At 43.8% G+C, this 11,280-nt stretch overlaps 1 protein-coding gene across 21 annotated transcripts in view; it reads left to right on the top strand.

Moving 5' to 3' along the window:
* Positions 1–1,818: 1,818 nt before the first annotated feature.
* Positions 1,819–11,280, top strand: part of TJAP1 (tight junction associated protein 1) — a 62,734-nt gene continuing 53,272 nt past the window's right edge. For 11 of the 21 annotated variants that reach the window (XM_048483871.1, XM_048483830.1, XM_048483839.1 and 8 more), the window contains exons 1-2: positions 1,819–2,518; positions 6,565–6,666. The gene's annotated coding sequence lies outside the window, so the exon portion shown is untranslated. The remainder of the gene's footprint in view (positions 2,519–6,564; positions 6,667–11,280) is intronic. The other 10 variants (XM_048483849.1, XM_048483882.1, XM_048483810.1 and 7 more) reach the window with 3 other exon arrangements.

The following is an 11,280-nucleotide window of genomic DNA, read 5'->3' as shown; positions in this document are numbered from 1 at the left end:
ATCAGCAATTTCATGCTTGAGCTCTTTAAGCACTCTTGGGTGAATGCAATCTGGGCCAGGGGATTTGGTAACATTTAGTTTATCAATGGCTGCCAGAACTTCTTCCTTGTCTACCACTATCTTCGCTAGTTCCTCGGATTCGCCTCCTAAGAAGCTTGGTTCAGGTGCAGGAATGTTCCTCACCTCCTCTTGGGTGAAGACAGATGCAAAGAATTCATTCAGCTTCTCTGCAATCTCCCTGGCAGATAAAGGTAGGTTGGCTGGAAAGAAGATAGAATTGTCAACTTCAGGTTTGGATATTTCTGGAGATTTGGGAGCTGGAGACTGGGAGGATGGGGTTTTAGGAGGGGAGGAACAGCAGAATAGTATAGTGCATAAACTCCACCCTTCAAAGCAGCAATTTCCTCCAGGGGAACTGGGATTGCCAACCTACAGGTGGATGTGGAAAATCACTCAAAATTACAACTGTTCTGCAGATGACAGAGATTAGTTTCCCAGGAGACAATAGCTGCTTTGAAAGATAGAGTTTGGCATTACAACCCTGTTGAGATCACTTCCCTCTGCAAATCTCACCCTGTGAAGGCTCCACTTTCAAATCTCCAGGAGTTTTCCAACTTGGAACTGGCAGCTAGGGAACTGATCTCTGCAATTGGAAGACCCATTGTAATTCCAAGAGAACTCCAGGTTGGCAACCTGATGAAGAGAGAAGAAAGCAGGAAAAGGGGAGAGGCTGTAAGGGTTTTCAGGAAAAGGGGAGTGGCAAATGGGATGCCTCCCACAAATCCTTGAAAGGTTCCCATTAGTAATTAACTTAAACATAATGTCCACTTGTATACAGATGGACCCTTCAACAATTAAGCAGAATTTAATGGACCCATCACAATTAAGCAGAATTTAATGGACCCATCACAATTTCTTGTGGCAGGTGAAAATTCACAGATTGTCGAATAAAATTTGGTGGATTGAAGCTCACTTGTAAGATAAATTAATTGCATGTCGGCATATATGTATATGGTTACAGAGAATAATCATGACTATAGAAGCAGATCACCAGATGTGCTCTTGATGGCTAAATCAGAGAGGTATAATAATATAATGTGATCATGCAGGGAGACACGGGTCCTCGGTTTTACTAGAAGCATGTGCACATGTTGAAAGAAATTTCCATGAGGCGGCAGGTTTAAAAAGCAACAGTAACACCACTTGTCATTTAGAGTTCACAACCATAACTTTAATGATTTACAATCCACCCTGAGCAATATTTTTTTCTATCGGGCCTTGGGTTGTTTGTGGGTCTCCTGAAGCGCTGGGAAATAGCATGCTGGATAGCTCCTTTGTATCCGCCAGGCTCTCAAGTACCTAACAGCCAAGTCACGGTCACAGTGTGACCTTTGTATCCGCCAGGCTCTCAAGTACCTAACAGCCAAACACGGTCACAGTGTGATCCCAAGGAAGTGAAGTAACAATAACACAGGCTGCTACCTGGCGCACTTCTGAGCAAACAAGACTGTGCTACATACATTTAACAATACAGGGAAGAGACGAACGTGGTTACTAACTGTTGCACCTTTTTGTCACGTGTTGGCAAGATTTTGGTTCACTTCCGAGCTCGCTCCGCCCCTTCCCATCCGTGTTGTGTTTCCCGAAGTCTCCCCCCTTCCTCCACGCCGAAACTTTCCCGCAGCCATGGCAACGCGCCAGACGCGCGGCTCTCCGAACCAGGAGCTGGGGCCTCTCTCCACTTGCCCTGTTTTTTCTAAGGGGAGGGTGATGATGCAACCACGCGACGACGTGGGGATTCCGCCGGATTACCCGGCGTGCCCCGCGGCAAAATGGCGGCTTGGGCCGAGCGCGAGGTCCCGGCCGAGAGGGGAGGGGGTAAAGTTTGGGGCAGGTAGGAGACCCCCCCTCCAAACGGCTCAGAAGCTGCCGCAAAGTTGCAGGGGCCCCCGCATGAAAGAGCGACTGGAGGGGGACCTGGGGTGGGGGCGGGACTGAGGGGACCGGGAAGATCAGAACCGAACCGGGATCCCCGCCCGCCTGTTGCTGGAGTTCGGAACCCCTCGGTGAGTCCCGGTGGTGCCTTCGGGGCGCCGCAGAGCTCGTGGGCTGGGCCAGGCCAGGCCCGTTGCGGGACCGTGTGCGGGCAGAGCTATTAGATGGGCGAGGCTCCAGGCTTGATGACTCGAAGTCCTCTCTGAGGGCTACCGAGCGGGCAGGAGTCTCCGAGCCGTGCGACGCCGAGTTCTGCTTGGGCTCAGTGTCTGATACGGGCTCGGTGAACCCCTAACCTGGAAGGAGGAAGCGCGCGGCGAAAATAGTCGGATTAGACTTCTGAGATGCCGCTTTAAGGGGTAATGTTATGCTAGAGAGAGGGGGAAGAAATAACGACCAAGCCGGTTAGCGCTGAATGGAGTTTGGGGGCGGGGGATCAGCTGACCTTTGCCCGTGGCTAAGGCTGAGGGGCAAAAGTGGAGAGGAACCCCTCCGCCTAAAGCGACAGCTGGAAGTGAAACAGGTGAGAGTCAAGGGGGATCTTGCGGGTCCCTGTTTTTAAAAAATCTCGGAACAAGCAGCAGTTTAATATCTATTTATCCGACTGTAATGCTTAAGGTGGTAAATAATGTGAAAAGTTGAATTCCATCAAGCATTTTTTTAAATTACAATTTCACCAGTAGTTTCAGATTAATGGATTTCTCAGTCATAATATTTATGCCCTGGAATTTGATCAGACATCCTGTTCAATTTGTATGATTTTCATGTACACTGAAGAAAATTAATCTAATTTTAACTTCCTACCTGTCAACTGAAGTCTCTTAAATGAAACTTTTCTTTTCATTTTGACTTTGATTAATATCTTCCCCAAATATTCAATCAATTTTGAAGCCCTTTGTGATTTCCAAAACCTTGCATAAATTAATTATGCTGTTGTTATAAGTTTGTGTGCTCCACATAGATAATGCCTTGTTGGGGAGAGTACGAGAAGTGGATTATTGTTTTCAAACTTTTGAGATTATTTTTCATCATGCTTAAATTAAGGGAATCTCTACTAAACGTTATGTATCTTATCCCCTAAATATCAATCCTGATATTTGTAGCTCTGGAACTTGTGTTAGCTGGGATACAGATTAAAAATGTATGTTATGGGTTACGTCTTGAGGTTTCTGAGGATTGGCATATGGTCATAAATTGTAGTTGCGTAATATTAGTTAAAACTAGGATTATGTATGAAACAAATCTTATTATGTACAATCTTGGATTTTACAAAAGCGTATTCTATTATACTTTTTTGGTATAGTTTAGTGGTGGTGTAGGGCTTTGAAAATTCTATTATGACTTTACAGGTTGGGTACCTGCAAAGAACTGTGTGGGGTGTGTGACAATGTGGAATCCACATCAAAACCTTCTCTTCGAGAGTCCATAAACTCAAGGAAGCCTAAACTGTCTCATCCCGCTCTGCTTTTAGTTGACTCTCATCTGCCTTCAACAGTCTCTGCTCCTGGAGATCTTTTTTTACTATTCTGTTGTTCGTTTGCTTAATTTATGAAGTCTTATTTTTGTGCATATGTGAGGATTTTTTTTTTGAGATGCAGATACTTCTGTCTTTCCATAAGGTTTTGATGCTTTTGTGGTTGACATGGGGGTGGCCACTTGGTTGTTAGATATAGTCATCTTCCAGGTTGATGCATCTAGAATAAAAGGGTATGAATGTTCGTATAAATGATCTGTATATGTAAAAGGGAAAACTAAGGTAAGGTTTTGGGCTCCCAAAATTTTGCACCTCTTCTTGAAAATCCTAAGTACAGTATACGAACATAACTGGAGAAATGTAAAGCTTCAGGGTTTGGTAAGCAAAAGGCTGTGTTCAGACTTCAGAAGAAGCTGCTGTTAAACTCTAATTGGGCATAATCATAGCTTGGTGCAGTGCTTGCAAGCACCATAGAGATGTAAAATTTCTGCAGCTTTCAACTGTGACAAAAGTCTTCATGCTATATGTTTTGAGTGAGTAAAATGTTGTTTTACTCATGGGGGGATAGGGCAGGATATAAATCCAATAAAATAAATAAAATAAATTCCAACCACAAAAATATTTCCCAGGATAATTTGTTTTTCAGTACTATTTTAGAAATGCCAGTTTTTCTTTTGGAAAAATTGAGAAATTCTCAAGAATATTCCCCCTGTCCCCCACCCCCCTGAATTGTTCCTTTCCCCCTTCAGGGCCTCTGCATCTCCAGGACACCCCTTGTTTCTTCCTCTGTTAAACATAGCTTGGTTGATTACTTCCTTGCTCAATCAAGCTATACATTTTTAATGAATTAAACCTTTAATATGTTTCACTTATTCCAACAAGGGGGAGGTTTCATTAGAGTTTTTTTCCCGTGTTCTCCATAATTTCAATTGGAAAAACGGTGAATTATTAAAAATTAATCACATGAAAAGCATGTTATCAATATCAATGAAAATATATTTCATAGGAATTTTAGAATGCTCTGATATATGTCTGTTTTTGCATTAGAAAATTGGGGGAAGTCATCAGGAAAAATGGGGGAGGGCTTTTTATTTACTCTAAGATTTTCTCCCCCCCCCCCATCTTTCATATACCTACTTTACTTACAGCTGATCTGTTCCATCAAATATTTACACTCTACAGTATCTGGTCATTGATTAAAAAGTTTAACTTGACAAAATCTGATCATGGACCTTGAAATTCCAAGGCTGTTCCCCCCTTCCATAATGCTGATGGCCCGTTTGTGGACTGCCTGTACTCTTTTGTGGCATCAGAGTGAATTTGTCAAAAGCATAAAATGAAATGGGTCTGACAGAGGCATGAGCATCTTGCAAGAGTGAAAAGATCAGAGGAGAAGGAGAACAACAACAAAACCCAGCCTTACATCATGGCAGACCACTTTTAAACCACTTTTTGTTGGTTATACACTGATCAATGTGAAAACTACTTCATGGCCCTTTCACAATAATAAGTGGATTTAGATTTGGACTTTTTTCAACTGTAAGGAGTCTCAAAGTGACTTACGAAACTCTTTTGCTTCCTCTCGCCACAACAGCCACTTTGTGAGGTAGGTGGGGCTGAAAAAGTTCTGAGAGAACTGTGAGTAGCCCAAGGTCACCCAGCAGGCTTCATGTATAGGAGAGGGGAAACAAACCTGGTTCACCAGATTAGAGTTCACCACTCATGTGGAGGAGCGGGGAATCAACCCTGGTTCTCCAGATTAGAGTCTGCCGCTTTTATACCACACTGGCTCTCATAAATATAACACTTTGTAATTTCTTGCATATGGTATTTAGTTTCAAGCACTGTATTTTTCAGTTTTCTTTTTAGGGTGATGTGTTTAATGCAATATGTTAGAGACTGCTAGCTAGAATTGCTGAATTCTACAGCATAGCCCATAGCTACTGTCATCTTTAATTCTGTTGGCCCTTTGATTTGAGAGAGAACATTATGCTTAGTGCCTTTCAAACTCTCATCCTTCTGTACTGTAAAATAAAAGTAGTTGTCAGCCTATGTTCTATTCTGAGTATATGTGGTTCTCTGCTTTTCATTTGACTTACGTTTCTCATCATGTGAGATTTTTCCCCACCTCTTTTTTTCCCTAAAAAGAATCACTAAATTGGTCTATATGATAGCTGAGAGGAAAGTACTGCAGTCACAGGATTTCTTAGGCCATTTCTGCACAGGCGGAATATGGCGGCCTGGGGACGGCAAAAACGCCGTCCCCAGGCCGCCATTCACACAGGGGGTGCAGCTGCATCGCAGCCGCGCCGCCCGCCTGGCGCGAAGCCGGCATTTCCGGAGTGTGCTGGGAAGCGCACTTTCCTGGGAACACCGGCTTCAAGGCGCCTCCCCCCCCACTCCCTCCCTGCACTTACCTTGTCCCCGGGCCTCCGCCGTGTCACCGAGGCCTGGGAACACGCCCCCCTGCCCTTCGACACTGGAGCCGGCGCGCAGGGCCGGGGGGCGTGTGCTCAGGCCTCGGCGACATGCCAGAGGCCCGGGGACATGCCGGGTCGTCCCGGCTCTTTCTGGGACCGTCCATGCGGACGGTCCCAGCGTCGTCGGGTCGGTGCAAAATGTGCTGACCCAGCCGCTTCCGCCTCCGTGCGGAAACGGCCTTAGAGAATCCATTTTTGATTGATGGTCATCTAGTCCCTGCATAAAAATGACCAGAGGAGGAGATAGTGGAACTCCTCAGCCCAAAAAATTTGGCTTGCTATTGCTCATTCCTCAAAACCCATTTTGCTGTTTACTGTGGTGTCTTCTCATTCAATCTTCCGAAGGCTTAGTGCATCAGTATTTCATTGGAATTTTTTCAAAGCAAGTGCATCATCCCATGTGAAGTGGTAGGCTAGAGAAATTGCAATATGTTATGTCTGACCTGATGGGAGCAATGATTAGTGTTTCCCAACATTAATCTAAATTGAGAGCATTATAAGAAACACTCTTTTCTATGTTCCTACTTCTCTCATGTCCATACACTTTTCTGTTTTTCCATATGTATTCTTCTGATATTCCATTTGTTACTTTCTTCTCTTCCTGTTCTTTTTCAGGCTCAAACTCATGCTTTGCATCCTTTCAAGAAATCTGTTCCAGTGTTGACTAGCAGGGGAGACCTTGCAGGCATTTCAGGTGCAAAGTGCAAGACACCTTTGGTAGGTGTTGATAACATGCAGTTTATCCAAATTATGAGAAATATTTATGAATTCTGTGCTTTAGAACATAAACTAAGATCTGGTTCACACATGCATAACTTTTTGTTGTTAATTGTTATTCGATGACTTGCATCTGAATGACTATATTGATTCAATTGAATTGCCTTTCTTCTTAGGTGACATGAAAGTTACCTGAAAGGTACCTTTTAGTATTAGTTCTCTGATTCTGTGGTCACATATACATGATGTTGCCACAGCTCAGGAAGGCTTTTCAGGTATTGCTGTAAAGGTTCTAGAAGGGATTCTTGAATATCTGTGGATTGTATGGATGTCATTTTCAATGCAGCTATAAGGAGTGCTCCTAGGTCAGTGTTTGATTAAGTATTGGGCAGAAGGTCTGAAGACCTCTGGACTATTTAGTAGCTGCAGATTGACTAAGTCCAAGAAACACTGCCCAGTGACCATTTAAAGTAAGGATCATGTCTGCACATTTCCCCTTCAAACCAGTTCTTGGAATGAGGAGGAATGGAGGAGACCTACAGACAAGACTCTGAGTAATTCTGTTCTTCTAATGTTAACTATCAGTGCCCATTCCCTGTCATTAGTCCTTAAACCTTAGTCACCTTGAGGCAAACAGGTTCACCGCTCAGTTACTTCATTTAGCAAATATCTTCATTCTTGTGTGGCCTGATAGTTAAGCTAATCTACTTGCAAACTGGGGGGTCCTTTTTGGAGCAGTGATGCTCCCTTGAATAGCTCTGCACCTTTTTGTGGTATCTGTCTCATTCTAGGGATGGAAGTGAACATGTGTTGCTGTGTTGTTCATCCCAATCTGTATATATATTTTTGGGCCAGGGTGTCTCACAGGATTGCTTTCAGCTTGCAGAAATTGCAGAAATTGATCCTCTTGGAAAATTGAGTACCTGAGCAAGTGTCTTCTGCTACTGCACTCTTATGGGAGTCCCCAGTTAGCAGAGTTGGCATTGCTAATCATTACTTGCTGAAGTGCCTTGCTGAGCATTGCTGGTCCATGAGAGCCCACCAGATCGACCACTGAAAGGACTTGAATCTGTAAGGGAGATTATTGTTAATGTGAACGTGTACCCCCATGAGTCAAGTTTTAGAGGTCTAGAGTAGAACTCTATCAATGCTATTGGTTAAATTAACGTAACCTGGACCCTTACCAAAATTTGGAGGTGAGCCTTGAATCAGTAGTGAACTCATGGCTTCTAATGTCACCAGAAAGGACTGCCTCCCAGGAGAAATGAATGTGTTGACTATTAAGAGTGTTGAAGGTTACATTGAGATGGAAAAGGAACTCATACCCCTGTTGATGTAGAATTGGGCTTTTAAAGATGATGTGAAGAGGGTTTGCTGTGACATTTTTACCTCCTTTTGCTACTGCTGCAGGGTCTGCTGTGGTTCCCATGTTATGCTTCTGGGTCTTCTGCGACTTCCTCCTTACCACACCATCACCTTTGCTCCTGGGTCCAGCATGGATTCCAACCTCTGTTGTTGGGCCCATCATGGCTCCCAGCCCCTCTCCCGTGGCAGTGACAACAGACACGACTCCCATCCTCCTCCACAGGGCTCACTGACCTCCACTGCTGGACCCATTGCAGCTTCTTCCCCTGCACTGCCATTGTTGCTGAGCCCAGTATGGCTCCAGGCATGCGCTGCCAGGCCTACTGTGGCTCCTGGCTACACCCACTATTGCTGCTTCCAGCAGCGAGCCTGGTGCATCTCCAGGCCCACCAGTGGAAGAGGACGTAGCTGCATTGTAATTTTTAATAATGTCAGTTTTCTGCAAACCTGGGCGGCGGCGGCAGCAAGGGGGGGGGTGGTCCCCAAGTTAGCAGAAATATCTGCCTTGTGTCAGTGTGGCCCCAATCCATGGATTTATGTATCAAAAAGTTAGGCCACACTTGGCTGTTTGGTATAGTGTGTGTGTGTGTGTGTGTGTGTGTGTGAGAGAGAGAGAGAGACAGACAGACAGACAGACAGACAGACTCTGTAAATGTGGTGCTACCATGGAAAACCTTTCTCCCTTGTAGCCATTTTACTTCAAAAGAGGGGACACACATGCCTGTCCGAAAGGTCTTAATTATTGGAGTAGGGTCATTTGGAAGAAGGCAATTCCTTAAATATTCTGGTCCCAGTCTGTTTAAAGATTGAAAGGTAGTGACCAGCACCTTAAATTGGTCCTGGCAGTCAATGCAGTTCTTTCAGGACTGGTATATGACTTCTATACCCAGCCCAAGGTAATGTGGCTGTGGCATTTTGTACTATTTGAAACCTCTGAACTTTTTCAAGGGCAATTCCATTTGTAGTGTAGTGATCTAACCTAGATGCGGTCATTTCGTGGAACTGTATCCAAATCATGCCTGGTGAGGAAAGTCTATGACTGGTATGCCAGTCTAAACTGAGTAAGGATGATATGCTTTATAGAGGAGATATGCACCTTTATCTGTAATTTAATTTCATCTAGAAGTTTTCAAGTTGTAAAACTGCTGCTTAGGATCGCGTGCAACTGCACCAGAACCGACTATTTCCATAATCTACATTAGTTTTATCATGAGTCAACACCACTTCAGTTTTGTCTGGATTGAGCTCTGGTTTAGTTGTCCTCATCTAGGCCATTACTGTGTTCAGGCCCTGATCCAAGATACCAACTGCTTTACATGGCTGAAACGAAAAGGATAAATTGAGCAGAATATCATTAAAATACTGGCACTGTATTCCAGATTCCTAATTTTAAACGTTTGTTCTTTTTTTTTCTTTTATGAAAAACTACTATCAAAACATATCTGTTTCCAAAAAGGTTTACTTTAGGATATGTCTTCGACTCTCACTCAGTGTTGTGCCCCTGGACTGTTCAGTAATGAGACACTGTGTACAGATGATACCTTTATTATGAAGCAACATCAGGAATAAGCATTTAGACTTCTATTCCCAGAACTAAAGCAGAAGCAGGCAAGCACCCTCCACTGTACCCCATGTCATGGAGGTCACCACCCCTGACTACTCATTACCAAGTAGGGAATGGCCCCCTCACCAGTCTCACGGTCCAGAGACAAAGTGGCCCTCCCCAAGGTAAACAGCAGGCACCTAATAAGCTGATGAGGCAAGACTCAGGAAGCCAAAGTACAGTAACAAGAGGAGTGGGGACTGAGGAGAGAAAGAATTCGGCTGGTTCATTACTTTCACCACCAAAACTGAGAGTATCTTCTGCTAGACAGATTTGCACATCCAGCATCCTGTGCTGCCCTTGAAAGCTCCACCTGGTTGCCATGTCTCCTGCTTTGCTCTTCCAACCTAGTATAGGGATGATCAGTTGCACTTAGAACTGTAATGCACAATGGATGGTGTGCTCACCTGCTCCACCTCCTTTTTACCATACTTTCAATAGGAAGGCTAAATACATTGTGTTTACGGAGACCAGGCTTCAAACATTCAAAATATAAACAAGATTAATAACCAAAAATAGACTACACAGGGTCTGTTCCAGCATCAGGCTGAGCAAGGATATAAGGAAAATGTGAAAACCTGCAGTCCTTTAACTCTGCATTCATCACTTTTTCTAAACAGTGTTTAACTAGGGTAGACAATTAATTCATGAAGTTGCAGGATTTAAAAGTTGACAATTACCTCCCTTCTCAGAGTTGGATATATTTTATTTAAAACATCTGTATTCTGTTTTTCCACCCCATTCAGGCAGTGAACATTTCAAACATTAAAACAGCCTTTAAAATACAAATATGTATAATATATTTAGAGGTATTAAAAACAGTGGCACATTAAAAAAACTTTGTTTGGCTTTTGCTGACTAGTCATTTTTCTAGTGTTCAAGACTCAGTTTTGCTAGGAAATGAGACAACTGCGTACAAACATTATGGCAACTAACGCTGTGTCACAAATCTCAGTTTTGTACAGGTACATTTTATATCCATCAAGGCACCTTCAATGTGGCGAAGCACAATATAGCTGGCTCTTCATTTTTCTTTTGCTAATGGATCCTGCTAGAATGTGTAGATAGTGCTTCTCTGATCTTCAGTGCACAGTGTGCTCTCTTTCCATTTCTGCTAGCATAAAAGAAGTGGGTGGAATTTGATCCCTCCACCTTGCTGCCTAGAAGTGAACTTTAGTCAGAATGATCTTGGGAAGCATGCTGTCTTGGGGGGAAGACATTATGGGAATGTTCTAGCTTGATTTTATGTTGTCTTCATACCACTCATGCTGGAACACTTTGCCCCATTAAACACTGAAGATTTGCTTATCATTCGGCACTGCCTGTTGCAGTGAGAAGAGTTCTTGGCAAAAGAAGCTGATGAAAGAGGTAAGTGTCGTCTTCTGCTTATTATCTCTCACAACCTCCCACCTGCACTTCCAATTCAGTGAGAGCTGCCTTTGGGTAGTGCTGCAGCCTCTGCTGTCTCTTTATGGAGAGGAAGATGAACCCAGCTTTGCAGAGAAGATGCAGAGGAAGCTCTCTTGCCTTGTCAAAGGTTTCAGAGACTAAAGTATATGTATGAGTTTGTTGCTGCCCTTTGACTTGTGTGCTTTGTGGAGTGAGATGTCTTTGACTTCAAGAGATGAGCGTGGCAAGAAAAGTGT

This window comes from Sphaerodactylus townsendi, linkage group LG01, assembly GCF_021028975.2.
Source record: "Sphaerodactylus townsendi isolate TG3544 linkage group LG01, MPM_Stown_v2.3, whole genome shotgun sequence".
Lineage (NCBI taxonomy): Eukaryota > Metazoa > Chordata > Lepidosauria > Squamata > Sphaerodactylidae > Sphaerodactylus > Sphaerodactylus townsendi.
This window is presented reverse-complemented; position numbering and strand designations above follow the sequence as displayed.